We start from the raw sequence: 15,612 nt of genomic DNA on the forward strand, positions 1-15,612 counted from the left end.
CCAATCGAGGAATGGGTACGTGTGTTTCTGTATATATGTAGATCTGCAATTTGATAATTCTATGAATTGCTTGAGTTTTTTAGACGTTGGAGAGAAATTCATGGTTGGATTGGTTAACGTTGAGGTGGTGGTTATGGTGATGGCAGTGGGTTGTGGGGTTAAATTGGGTTTGGTGGTGTGGTTCAGCATGAATTGTTTGAATTTCTGTGGTCTCGGGGTGGGAGTGGTTGAGTGGCAGCAGTGGTGGTGGTGGAAGTGGTGGGAATTGACCAAGGATGGTATGGCCGGGAAGAATGCTGATTGCGAATCACATGTTGTGGAATAAGCGCTGTAATAATATTCCGACGACGCCCGTGAAGAAGATGACGATGTTGGTTGCTGGTCGCGAAAAAGAAACAGAGCTTGTTCTATGTTTGCTAGGGAAGAAGATAAAGTGCACAAGTGGTTCAACCTACGCGCGGTGACGGTGGGGGCGCGTGAGGCTCCTTCCGGTGGCAGTTGGGGCCGAAAAAGGAGTGATCCGACCCCACAGTGCCATCCCCTTCCCCTCGACAATGACAATCTGGAACTCCGCATCATACGCGCCTTGTTGCACATCTTCAACACCGACCACCACGACGATTTACTCTGATTACTCTCAAGGTGTGGCGGTTTCAGATAGTGGCATAGTGGGAGGAGGTGGCAGTGACCATGGTCGGTGACGGTGTGTAGGAGGTTGAGAGGCGGCGGTAGTGGTGGCCATGTTTTTGGGAGCGGTGGTGGTACGTATGGTGAGGACCAAAATGTGGTCAATATTGGGGTATTTTGGTTATTTAAATATTTTAAATTAAAAATTATTATTTTATTAAAAAATAATGCTTATTTTAGGTAGCATAAAACGGAATCTTATGATGAAGTGTTCTAATAAAATATTAGTTAAAAAAAAAAAAATGATTACTACAGGAATATAAATTAATTCTTCCCTCTTTCTTTTTCACGCAATAATATATATCACTTCTCTGTTTTAAATTTAAAATCAAATAATAATTTTTTTAAAAATTTTTTTTGTACATCACCACCATCATAAAATTCACAAAGTATTGATATTTAATACAGTATATACACAATTCAAAATAATACAGTGTTATATAATACAATAATCTGGTCACTGCCACCAGATTAAATAATCAACGAAATAATATGAGAGAAACAATAATATGAGAGAAATAGGATATTGAAAAGGTTAAATAATCAACAAAATAAGTTAAATAATCAACGAAATAATATATGCAAGTTAACAACAGAACATGAATAACTTTGAAGAACTTTTGATTAAAATATGGAACTTACAACTTTAATTTTTGAATACAACACTTTTGTTCTGAGCCAAGCTCCTTGGATGAAGTTAAAGACTTAAACTTAAAAATTACAATTTGAACTGAGAACTTTTGAAACGGAAACTAAAATCTAAACTTGAAAATGAGCATGCCTCCAATGTCTTGAGGAGCTGTTATTTATAGGGCCTCTAAGGAGCCTTGTGGAGCTTTGGATTACTTGGAGATAAGGATGCAGCAGGAGGCCATGTGCAAAGCCTGAAAGGCTGATTTGAGGTGATGTCTTCTAAATGATGCTGGAAGCCATATGCAAAGTCTGAAAGGCTGAATTGAGGTGATGGCCACTGACTTGCCTTGGATTCCTTTTTTTTGAAAAGCTTGTCTGTCATGAACATCGAAAGGTGTTAAAAGCCTGAAAATGGAGAACTGTTGAATAAAATTTTAAACTGTAGTTTTTGCCTTTATTTATTTTTTATTTTTTATTTTTATTTTTATTATTATTTTTTTTTTGTCGCTATGCAGCCGCATTGAATGACCGAGGTCAGAAACTTTTTTGAAATGAAATGATGATTTTTGAGAATATTGTTTACTGGAGCTGTTGGGTAAAAACACCAAAACAGTCATCTTCATTGGGTTGGGCCAGATCTGTTTGGGAACCATGGAAAGAACCTGAGCCTTCACTTCTGTTGGAGCCCAATTTTGAGAAGGCTATGGGATTGACTTGGGCTAGAGCTTCCATGAGGAAGGCTTCATACTGATCTTGGGATTTTGCTGAAGAAAGTTTTGCTTGGGCCTGGCTTTTGGATAGGAGGAAAGCCGAAGACTCTCCTAAGCCAGAACATAATATTGCAGGGTGCTTTGAGAACCATTCAGAAATTGCTTCTGGAGTAACATCTTTGATAAAGAATTGGTCCCACTATTTGACTTTGAAAATCCTTCCTAGAAGAGGAAGATTAGAAGGGGTTTTGAGGATTTGGAATTGCCATAGAACTATCTATGACAATGCGAAATTTGCAAAAAATAAGAATGATTTGGGAAATTCGGAAAGCTCAGGAGGAGCATGGAATTTTTCATTGAAAATTGAAAATCCCTTGGACATCGTTTCAAGGATGATTTCTTGGCAGGGACCAAACATATGCCACCAGTCAATGAACCATCTGGGGACATTTAGATTGAAATTCTTTTGGAAAAGGATAAGCCAGGAATGGCTATAATCCTGATTTTGGAAATAAAAGGTATTGTACCAGGCATCCTGATAGTCCAAATAATTGAAAGTTTGAGGGGTGTGAGGCTGAGAAAATTGCCTCGGAGTATTGATGTTTTTACCCCAGGCTGCTGGAGTAAGGACTTTTTGAATGGTACATGTGGTGTGAGAAATAAAAGACTCATCACCTGGTTTTGAATGAGTTCAAATTTTGATGGAATCAGTGTCCACTAAAATAAACTCATAAAAATTTTGTGTTTTCCGAAATTTGATGTTGGATAATGAAAACCTTTGACAAAATGATTTTGAGAAAGTAAAACTGGGTTTTGGTTAAAAAGCTCTTTTTCAACCACATAAATGGTTGATGAATTTGGTTTTTGAAAATAACGAGATTTTTTGAGAGTGGGATTGTTGACCACCACTTGTTGTGAAACAGATCTTGAGGAAATTTGTTTATCTGATGCTGAAGAAATTGCAGCATAAGTTTTTTGAAGGGTAGGAAAAACTGGTTGTTGGGATTGTAAGTATGCTTGGATGGGGTCATACTGGATTGGGGACATGTCTATGACATGTTGGGGAATTGTGGTTAGGGCTGAAAACTGGTTTGTAATTAATGGAGGTGGACTAGCACACATAACTTCTTCATCTTCCTCGACTTTATCATACCAGGTTTTTTTTGGAAGGGTTCTGAGAAGAGGATGATTGAGCATATGCATCTTTTGTTTTGTGGGGTTTTGTGCTTGCCACTGAGACTCCTCTACCTGTCTTGGGAGGCATAGTAACCACCCCTAAGCTCCTGCTTTTCCCTGCAAAAATTCCCTGGTGAGAAAATTAGGAAGAGAATTGTTTTCTCTTTTTATATATTCAATATCAAAGTGAAATACAGAAAGAATAGCTTGCCATCTGGTGAAAATTTGTTTTGAGGCTATGTTATGAACATCTTTCTTTAAAACAGTTTTTGCAGATTGACAATCAACATGAAGCAAATTTTTTTGATTTAGTAAGTCACTTTGAAATTTTGAAATGCATAAAACTATAGATAAAATTTTCTTTTTGACTGTAGAGTAATTTTGTTGTGCTTGGTTCCATGTGCCAGAAGCGAACTGAACTAGTTGTTCCTTGTCACCTGTTTTTTGTTTTAGGATACCTCCATATCTTAATTCAGATGCATCAGTTTCCACAATTTTGAAGGCTTCTGGATCAGCAATAGATAGGCAAGGAAGGTTTTTTGCTTTGCTTTTAAGGATTCTGACTGTTTTTGTATGCTCATCGGACCATGGGGGAGGGGACTTTTTTAATCTTTGGCGTAGTGGAGCACAAAGAAGGGAAAGATCCTTAAAAAACTCAGAGAGATAATTTAGGCACCCTAAAAATCTTTGAAGCTGGGTTTTGTCTTTAATTTCATTAGGGAATTTATCAGCAAATTGGATGGATCTGTTGATTGGGATGACAGTTCCTTGGTGGATCTGGAAACCTAAGAACCTAATCTTGGTCTGAAACAAAGTTAACTTTGATAAAGAAAGGACTAATCCATTATGCTTGATGGTTTGAGCAAAGACATTGAGATGTTTCCAATGAGCATCTATAGAAGAAGAAAATATTAGTATATCATCAATATAAATAATTGAAAAATTCGTAAGATGAATAGAAATATCATTCATAATTTTTTGGAATTCTGAAGGGGCATTTTTTTATCCGAAAGGCATCACATTCCATTCGTAATGGCCAAAAGGAACCGTGAAAGCTGTTTTGTATCTATCTTTTTCAGCAATTTAGATTTGCCAAAATCCTGACTTGAGATCAAACTTTGAAAAAACGGTTGCATGAACGAGACATTGGATTAGGTCCTTTTTATTGGGCAGGGGATACCTGATCCATTGAAGAACTTTATTGAGGGGCTTGTAATTGATAACTAATCTGGGAACATCTCTTTCTATTTCAGCATTCTTTTGGACATAGAAAGGGGCACAGCTCCATGGGGAACGGCATTTTCGGATGAGGGATTTGTTTAATAATTCCTGTATTTCCTTCATACAGTAATTAAGAAGTTCTTGACTCATTTGGCTAGGACGGGCTTTGGTAGGGATATCCTTTTCATTGAAAGATTTTTCATAAGGTAATTCAACAATGTGTTGTCTTCTGTGCCAAAAAGCGTTTGGGAGATCAGAGCAAACCTAACTTTCAAGTCTTAATCTGAACCTTTGAATAGGGTCTTAGAGACTTTTTTGACCGAGTCGTTCATCAATCTGTGTGAAGATTAGTTCTTGTTTGAGAAAGTCTAAATGCTTTGTTTTGCTTTCAATCCTGTTGACAGCGGGGAGGACTTGAGTAACATAGGAATCCTTAATGGTATTGAGATCCTTGGTGTCTATAGGATGAGCAAAAGGAAAGCAAATTTCTTATCCAACTAGACTTGTTGAAATGCCTTGGCTTTCAACTTTGAATGGGTAAAGAAGAGAAATAAATGGAGTTCGCAAAATAACAGGGGTATTGAGGTCTTTGACAAGGATGAAAGGTGTTTTAATACAAAGACCCTGATTACAAACATGGGCTTTGGTTAACTTGTATTGAACAGTGAGTCGTGAACCATTAGCACCTTGAAGCTGTTCTTTGGTTTTCTCAAAGTATTTCGTATGGACAAGTCCTTCATTGATACAATTGAGATCAGCAGCGGAGTCAATGAGAGCCACTGTATGAATGGTATAGTCTTTGTTGATGACAATTTTTAGATTAACATGCCATTTCTGAAATGTTATCTGGGTCAGAAGGTTGATGTAAGTTTCATTGTTCTTGGTGGGATTTTCAAAAACTTGTTGTTCAAGTTTTGCAGAGGACTTAGGTAGTAAGGCATCTATCTGGGATTGTTGAAAAAGGATTTGGCTTCTGAGGGTAAGAATATCATAAGCAGTGGAATCTTTCATAGCCTTGCCCTCTTGCTTTAGGAGTGAAATCTCTTACTTGGTTTGTTTGATTTCTTTATGGAGATCTTGAATCGTAATTGGCATCTGGGGTTGTGTACCAAATCTTTCAAAGATATCAGTAAGGTTGTAAGTATTTGGTATAACAACGGGAACTTTGTCATTTCTTTGGCCAATGCTGTTGGTGAATTTAATCAAGCATTCCTTGCGTTGATCAAGATCTTCTATTTTGTCAATGAGTTCCAACATGAATTCTTGGTCCTTAGTAATCATACAGATGCATTTGGTTTTGATAGGTTGGTCATCCAAAGATGGGTTGGAAGAATCAGAATCATAATCTGTATCAGCATGATAGTCATCTTCTTGAATACCATTGATATCATGTTCGGATTCGTCATCAGAAGAGTTTAAAAGAATTTGCATCAGTTGGCTCCTAACGGTTTCAGGGAGATCGAGCTCATTGATCTTCTGTTTGGCTCTACAATCGCGTTTGTAGTGACCCATCTTGCCACACTTGAAGCATTTTATATCTGCTTTTGAGGTGGCAGGTTTCTTTTGAAAATGTTTTGGAGGAGGGGCATTTTTCTGTCTATTTTTCTCAGAGGAGAGATATTTATCTGCAAATGAGGGTTTGCCCTTGTTATACCGTGACCTATTTTCGTATCTCTTGGGAAAAGGCTTGCTATAGCGGGTGTGACTTTTTCGTTTGGAAGGAGGGGTTAGGTTTTCGAAGCCGAATTGTTGGCAGAAAGTTCCTAATTCTTTTCGGCTAGTGGCATTCTCATGCTTGATTTGCTGTTAGAGTTTGAAATTGGTGTAGAGAGCAATTCCTTCAGCTGTGATGGTACTAATGATGTCACCATAGGTGAGGGAGTCATAAGGAATATGGCCATTGTGTTTTGATCTGAAATGCTTGCGAATTCTCTCAGCAAAAAGATTGGGGAGTCCAGCATTGAACTTTTCTTTCCAAAAGGCTTGGTTACAATTGTGATACCCCTCGATTCTAGAGCCACGGGTGATCAAGTCCGAGCACAGACCCGAGGGATACCAGACAATTAATATGTAAACAAGCAGGAATAAAACTGAATTAAGAATAAAATAATGATATGCTGAAAAGAATTCTAATTGTAAAACCTCCTCCAAAACAAAAGTTTTAATATAAACTAACTTTCCAATCCGTACAACTCGGGAATCCATCTAGTGGACCCCTAATATTTCCAACTGGTAAAACATTTACAGAATTAAAATCCAAAACCAAAATAAGAAAGAAAATCCTATGTAGTCGGAAGAGTGAGTGATTGTATCTGCATCACCACGATCAAACCCTAAGCCTGGTACTCACGAACACCTGAAAAAAATAAAGGTGGGTCAGGCCCACATGCAAGTTCCATCCTACTACAATCCGTACATAAACCCGATACGCAGATACATCCTAGATAGCTCGGCAATATCTACAATAGTCCATAGATATATAAATACACACTATAGGATGCTCACTAGCCTATAACATAGTTCAGCCTGGGTAGAAGGTGACCTATAAAATACGCTTTTCAGCGGCCAAGTACCTAGACCTACCAGGGAACATTTGCTATATCTAGCTACTCAACCTTTGCGATATACGCACCCTAACCGTGATCAGGAGACTCAAGCTCGTATCACAGTACCATAAATATATATATAAATTCCTTCCTAATGCCAAAAGATAAAACAAGCATCCATTATGTCGTTCAACTGTTTTAGTTAACAGGACATGTATCCATGTAGGAGTTAACTATTTTAGTTAATCCATTCCGTATGTAAGAAGGGGTAGGATTTAGTTTTTTGATCTAATCCATCCCTGATATGTCACCGTCCCATACCGGTACATATAATGCAAATGATCCATAAACGATGCACATTCATTAGAACATCAAATAAATTCAGAAACTAGCATAATAGAAAACCGATATTATTAAGATCCTATTATGCATCCAGTATATGATTATAATCATAGATCCTCCTTTTAAATTGTTAAAGTACTGATAAACAATTTAAGCCATCCATTTTCATATAATTGACAGAACATAAATTATAACAGTTCAGCAATTATCATCCATAACATAATATAATGAAAAACAGAATTATAAACTGCACATTATACTAGAATTCCCAACCAATACATCCATACTAGTTCATTTACATTATTAAAACGAAGACTAGCATATAAATCCTCCTCAATCCTTGTCGGTATGTAAATTAATATTTAATTCTCATGGCGACTATTTAATCCCCAACTATAAGTCCGAAGCATGATCTAATGATACTCAGATATAAAAACTGAACACATTTTTTTTTGAATGCCAAAACCACCTCCATGCTAGTCCATTTAGTTTTCTAAAGCAAGACTAGCAATTACAACTTCCACTGCTCCTGACAGCATATAATTTAGTATCTAAATTTCATGATGTCTATAACTGTAGTAGAAACCAACATTCCTGGGACCCATACATTATATATTTCATTTATATAACCTCACAAAAACAACTTTTATTTTAGTCCGTTTAATTTACTAGTACCACGCTAGAAATTAACCCTTCCACCCTCCTTAACTGCATGCTTAATTAATAATTAAAAGTCATGACATCCACTCCCATAGCCTCAACCAATAATTCTAGGTCTTTTAATAAATTAAATACATCATTTTAAAACCTCTCCATTAAATTTGCTTAAACATCACGACAAGCAATTTAATTTCTTCCAAGCCGTAAACCGCATGTGAATTTAATTTTAAATCCCAAGTTGATCAAGTTCCTAACATGAATTAATTATTCATGGGTAGAATTAATCATTCTTGGGTATAATCCTATTTAATTACATCATTCAAATCCATTAAACCAAGTTTAAACACACACTGGAGCCCTGAAATCACAAAATTCACGTACTGGGCACTTTATAAAATTGGAGCCCCCTCCAATTTTAAGTTGAGCCGGCTCCAATTTTAAGTTGAGTCGCCTCAACTCTTTGTGGAGCCGGCTCCACTTCAATGGAGCCGCCTCCACTTCCCCAGCCTCCGTTTTTCCTTCTCTGCTTCCTCTGTGTTGCCTTCTTCGTGTCCGGCAAAGCCTCCGCCCTCTGTCCCACCTTTTGTTAAAGATTTCTAAGGTTCAGATTAAGTCCTAACAAGCCTAGAAACTTCTTTAATTCCAGCATGAATTACCTAGCAAAAGCTTAAACCATGAACGCAACAGTTTATGTTTTCTCCGTTTATCTTCTTCGCGTTCGGCGAAGTTCAACCCTCCGTTCTAGAATTTTTCTTATATTCCTAGGGTTCAATTCAAGTTCATTAAATCCTAGAAACTCCTCAAATTCTCTTGTGAAATTAATGACAAAAATTTAAAACAAAAACACAACAGTTCGTAGTTTCAAAAGCGAACAGGGGTTTAAAATTGTACAGAGACTCTATCACGCATAAACATCCGTTTTAATAATTAAATTAGATTCCTGGAGACTATAGAGAATGCACAGAACACAAGTTTATAGGAAGGAGATAGAATGAAACTTGCCTTTAGGTTTCGGTTCGAAACCTTTCAACGCCGTTGCTAAATTCTCCAAGACTGTTCCCTCCTCTCATCACTGTTCTCTACCTTTGTTATGTCTTGGTTTAACCCACGTACAATCCCCTTAATTCACCTCTCAAGACCCTTACTGTGTATCTCTCTTCACATTCCAGAGCCTCTGTTTTTTTCCTTTTCAAGATATTACAAGAATAGGGTTGCAGACATAAAAGAATATATATATATATAAATTGCCGTCCCCAATCCTAAGTCTGCTTATAACTTTATATATATATAGCCTTTTATGAAGCCCTAATCCTAGATCCAGCCTAATGATATGTCGGCTAATATATGAAATAAAACCCTAACCCTAAACTATAAATACAACACACATAATTTTATAAGCTACCCAAAATGAAATTAAAACAATAATCAAATATTTAAATTAACCAAAAATTAAATTAAAACAATTACAATCAATTTAAACAAACACAATTACCAATTAAGCAAATAAAACAATTAAGCTAAACAAATAACAAATAAGTCCAATTATTAAATAAAAAAAAATGAAATACAAATCAAAATTGAAAATTAAATTCCCATTCCCATTTTATCCTTTTGAAAACTAGGGGTATTACAACAATCAGTCCTGGTGAGGACCTTTGAGAGGAAGACATCCTTGTACCATCTGAAATCCTGAAGTTTGTGACATCAACGGTTGGCTAGAATTTCTGAGGTCTTGTCTCTAACAATTGAGAGGTTACCGAGGAACTGTTTGGCGATAGAGAAAATGAGAGTAACAACTGCATCTTCTATATCTGCACCTTCTTCTGCTTTGATAATTGTTCCTTCAGAAGTTGTTTTGACAGAGTTAAGAATGGCTTGTCGTTTATCTGGAGTGAGGATGTTGTCCCACCATCCTTTGAGTTGGCCTGTGAATCCTCCTACAAGGAGTTGTGCTATAGCATGATCAGAAGAGTCATTCTTGGTATTGTAAGCAGTGCTGACCATTGTCATTTCTTGAAGTGTATTGAGAATGTGATACTCAGTTTTGCCATCTATGTTCTATTCATAAATGGTACCACCATGATAAGCAGCTTGGGAAAACTGGCCTCGTTCTTCGATCTGGAGGTCAGGGAAAGTTGGCCTGGGATAATAATTTCGGGAAAAAATTGGTTCTAAAGTATTGACGTGTTGGTTCTGGAAGACCTCAGTAATTTTATCAATATCAGTATCAGTACCAATTTCTTGGTCAAGAGTATTGATGGCTCTAAGAGGTCTATCAGGCGTATCAGGAATCGTAGTTGTGGAGGTCTTAAGGGATTCTGATAAGCGCCGAATATTGTATATTCAAGCGCCCTAAAGTACATTAACAAAGTCCATTAATTGATTATTTTATGTAGATTAACTCCATTTGCATGTTTTTATGCATTTTCAGGTTAAAGTGCAAAAAGGAAGCAAAAATGATGCCTTGTGGAATTTTGAACAAAAAGGATGCCATTTCTGAATTTCTGGCAGCAGTGATCCTGACTTTTGTTGCCATTTTCGACCTAGAAAACTCAAGAACTGGACTTCCCTCATAACATGAAAGATTTAGAGCTCTGAATCAGCTTTCCAAATCTTCAAACGGTTTATCATTCGGAGCTCGGAGCAGAGAGTTATGGCCTTGTTACCAGAGGTGCACAGAACTGCCTGGCAGCAATGCAATTCTGCCTTGATCTTCATTTTCGACCAACCAGACTTGAGAATTGGGTCTTCATCAAAACATGAAGTTTTTAAAGCACTGAATCAGCTCTCGAAATCTTCAAACAGATCATCATTCGGAGTTCGGAGCACAAAGTTATAGCAGTTTTCCCAAAATAGGTCAGCGCTGAGCAAGAGGAGCATGTTGCACATTGCACTAAGTTAGAGTGCTCGAGATCACTTTTCGAGTGCTCGAAAATCAGGCAGATTGCACTCGGAAATGGCTCAATTTCAGCCACTTGCACATTGGTTTCCTCAATGCCATCTTCCTTCTTTATGAAGTGGTTGGAGGTATTCCTTGGAGGAGAGAGAGAGGGTGTTGTTGGAGAATAAAAAGCTACCTAAGGCCACACATTTGCTATCTTTGATTTTTACAAGATAGAGGAGAGAGAAGAGAGCAAGGAGGGTGTGTTCTTGAAGCCAAAGGAAGGGAGCTCGAAAATGGCTTATTCTTCCAAGCTTCCTTCTTCCATTTTTGTATCCATGGATAGCTAAATCTCCATCTAGGGAGGTGATGAAGCTCTCTCTTGTAAGCATGCTTTAATTTCATCTAATTTGGGGAATGATTCATGTACATGGTAGTTTCATGATTTAGAGCACTTACACTTGTTGTAATGGATTTCAATGCCTATAAATGATCATGTTGAATTCATTATCTTGTCTTAGATTTTATCCTCTCATGATTATATAACTTGCATCTTCATAGTGAGAATGGAAATGAAATTGTGAAATGGGTTTAAAGGCATGTTGTATGAGAAATTTGTTAATCCATAGCTTAAGACTTCCTTTTGATGGATTAATCTTGTATCTTGACTTCATGTGCTATTACCATAGTGATTGAGGGGTTTGATGGTCCCTAGCTTAGTGAGCATGTTATGGTTATACCCTAATCTAGGTAGTTCTAGCATGTGGCTCTTTGAGGGATTATACTTAAATCTTGATCCTATGATTTTCTTGAGGATAATGTAGCAATCTAGTATTGCTACATATCATTGCCATGTAGTGAAATTGTTTCCCAAGTTAATAGAAATTTAGTATGTTTATAGGATTGGTGGTGAATTCACTTCCCTAGACCTCCTTTTCTAGACTTCTTTCTCTTAAATTCCTTGCATTTATTTCTTTAAGCACATTTCAATTCTAGTGACTAAGTGACAAACCAACAAAACTCTATATACCCCCTCATCATTCTAAAAGTAATCTAGACTCTTAGGTTGCCATAGACTAGCGCAGTCCCAGTGGTTCGACTTACCCGACCAATAGCCCTATTTTACAATGATTCGTGCTATTGCGAAGGTTGATGTTTAATTGACCAACCTATCAGATTCGATACGCTTAATCCTGTCGTGTGCTTCTTCATTGGCATTACGTTTTGATAGTTGTTTGGACAAGTGTAAGGGGATTTCATAGGGTATGAAAGGGGGAGCATTATCAGATTGAATGGGGATAATTTGTTTTTTCTGAAGCAAGGTTTCTACACGAGAAAGCTGATCGCCAAGTGTCTGGAGGTGTTGGTTTGTGTAGTTATTTTGTTCCATGATGCTTCGGACATCACGGGTCGTGGATGTGGTATTGTCATTGGCGCCTGCCTTTGTTTTGAAAGGAGAAGCAGTAAGTGTGACTGCTCCTGACGCCTTTGTCTTGAATTCGATTGCCTCGGCTGGGGGATGGATGGCTTCAAGAGCCTCACCACGTGATGTTTGCCAGGTAATGGTGGATTTGGTTGTGACATTTAAGGATTTGATTGTGGAGAAAGGAAAATCAATATTGTTGTCGAGACAATATTTTTCAAACCATGTGAAGAAAGGGGCTGAGAACTTGTGTTGTATGCAGAAAGCATACAATTTTTCTCTAATAAGGATGGTTTTTTGAGCTGAAAAGGTTTGGAAATACCATTGTCTTTACGAATCATTAATTGCAGAGTAGAAATCTTTGCGTAAAAAGTCTTTATCGATCTCATAAACCTTTTCTATCATGGAGAGCTGATGAACCTGATGAACGGGATCTTCAAATTGAGAATCATTTGGGGATGGAGGGGAATCATGATGATCTTCATTTAGGGGAGGGTTTTGTAGACCTTTGTTTTGAGAACTAATTTGTGTAGGTAAAGGAGTGCTGCGAAGAGGATGGATGTCTTCTTCCTCAGTCTGTATGCTAACATTGTCCTGGTAAACCGGGTTAGCAACTTCTTTGTTTTTGACACCAACGAGGTTTGGATACCTTGTAGGCATTCCTGAAAATGATTTTCGGGAAGGGGCTTTTGAATAGTTTGAGGGAGTAGCATGAGAAAAAGAGGATCTAGAACTTTATATTTCTTGGATAGAAGGTCTAGATCTTTCTATTTCTTGGATAGTAAGTCTATTGGGCCTGTTAAAGTTAAATCTAACCTTTATCACCCTTTAATTTTGGTAGGGATATCCTTTTCATTGAAAGATTTTTTCATAAGGTAATTCAACAATGTGTTGTCTTCTGTGCCAATTACGATTCAAGATCTTCATAAAGAAATCAAACAAACCAAGTAAGAGATTTCACTCCTAAAGCAAGAGGGCAAGGCTTTGAAAGATTCCACTGCTCATGATATTCTTACCCTCAGAAGCCAAATCCTTTTTCAACAATCCCAGATAGATGCCTTACTACCTAAGTCCTTTGCAAAACTTGAACAACAAGTTTCTAAAAATCCCACCAAGGACAATGAAACTTACATCAACCTTCTGACCCAGATAACATTTCAGAAATGGCATGTTAATCTAAAAATTGTCATCAACAAAGGCTATACCATTCATACAGTGGCTCTTATTGACTCCGGTGCTGATCTCAATTGTATCAATGAAGGACTTGTCCCTACGAAATACTTTGAGAAAACCAAAGAACGGCTTCAAGGTGCTAATGGTTCACGACTCACTGTTCAGTACAAGTTAACCAAAGCCATGTTTGTAATCAGGGTCTTTGTATTAAAACACCTTTCATCCTTGTCAAAGACCTCAATAACCCTGTTATTTTGGGAACTCCATTTATTTCTCTTCTTTACCCATTCAAAGTTGATAGCCAAGGCATTTCAACAAGTCTAGTTGGACAAGAAATTTGCTTTCCTTTTGCTCATCTTATAGACACCAAGGATCTCAATACCATTAAGGATTCCTATGTTACTCAAGTCCTCCCCGCTGTCAACAGGATTGAAAGCAAAACAAAGCATTTAGACTTTCTCAAACAAGAACTAATCTTCACACAGATTGATGAACGACTCAGTCAAAAAAGTCTCCAAGACTCTATTCAAAGGTTCAGATTAAGACTTGAAAGTCAGGTTTGCTCTGATCTCCCAAACGCTTTTTGGCACAGAAGACAACACATTGTTGAATTACCTTATGAAAAATCTTTCAATGAAAAGGATATCCCTACCAAAGCCCGTCCTAGCCAAATGAGTCAAGAACTTCTTAATTACTGTATGAAGGAAATACAGGAATTATTAAACAAATCCCTCATCCGAAAAAGCCGTTCCCCATGGAGTTGTGCCGCTTTCTATGTCCAAAAGAATGCTGAAATAGAAAGAGATGTTCCCAGATTAGTTATCAATTACAAGCCCCTCAATGAAGTTCTTCAATGGATCAGGTATCCCCTGCCCAATAAAAGGACCTAATCCAATGTCTCGTTCATGCAACCGTTTTTTCAAAGTTTGATCTCAAGTCAGGATTTTGGCAAATCCAAATTGCTGAAAAAGATAGATACAAAACAGTTTTCACGGTTCCTTTTGGCCATTACGAATGGAATGTGATGCCTTTCGGATAAAAAAATGCCCCTTCAGAATTCCAAAAAATTATGAATGATATTTTTATTCATCTTACGAATTTTTCAAGTGTTTATATTGATGATAAACTAATATTTTCTTCTTTTATAGATGCTCATTGGAAACATCTCAATGTCTTTGCTCAAACCATCAAGCATAATGGATTAGTCCTTTCTTTATCAAAGTTAACTTTGTTTCAGACCAAGATTAGGTTCTTAAGTTTCCAGATCCACCAAGGAACTGTCATCCCAATCAACAGATCCATCAAATTTGCTGATAAATTCCCTGATGAAATTAAAGACAAAACCCAGCTTCAAAGATTTTTAGGGTGCCTAAATTATCTCTCTGAGTTTTTTAAGGATCTTTCCTTTCTTTGTGCTCCACTACGCTAAAGATTTAAAAAATCCCCTCCCCCATGGTCCGATGAGCATACAAAAACAGTCAGAATCCTTAAAAGTAAAGCAAAAAACCTTTCTTGCCTATCTATTGCTGATCCAGAAGCCTTCAAAATTGTGGAAACTGATGCATCTGAATTAGGATATGGAGGTATCCTAAAACAGAAAACAGGTGACAAGAAACAACTAGTTCAGTTCACCTTTGGTACATGGAACCAAGCACAACAAAATTACTCTACAGTCAAAAAGGAAATTTTATCTATAGTTTTATGCATTTCAGAATTTCAAAGTGACTTACTAAATCAAAAATTTTTGGTTCGTGTTGATTGCCAATCTGCAAAAACTGTTTTAAAGAAAGATGTTCATAACATAGCTTCAAAACAAATTTTCGCCATATGGCAAGCTATTCTTTCTGTATTTGACTTTGATATTGAATATATAAAAGGAGAAAACAATTCTCTTCCTGATTTTGTCACTAGGGAATTTTTGCAGGGAAAAACAGGAGCTTAGGGGTGGTTACTATGCCTCCCAAGACAGGTAGAGGAGCCTCAGTGGCAAGCACAAAACCCCACAAAACAAAAGATGCATATGCTCAATCATCCTCTTCTCAGAACCCTTCCAAAAAAAACCTGGTATGATAAAGTCGAGAAAGATTAAGAAGTTATGTGTGCTAGTCCACCTCCATTAATTACAAACCAGTTTTCAGCCCTAACCACAATTCCCCAACA

The sequence above is a fragment of the Cornus florida genome, unplaced genomic scaffold, assembly GCF_030987335.1.
Source record: "Cornus florida cultivar Cherokee Brave unplaced genomic scaffold, ASM3098733v1 CherokeeBrave_3.0.0_Hap2_Chr11, whole genome shotgun sequence".
NCBI lineage: Eukaryota > Viridiplantae > Streptophyta > Magnoliopsida > Cornales > Cornaceae > Cornus > Cornus florida.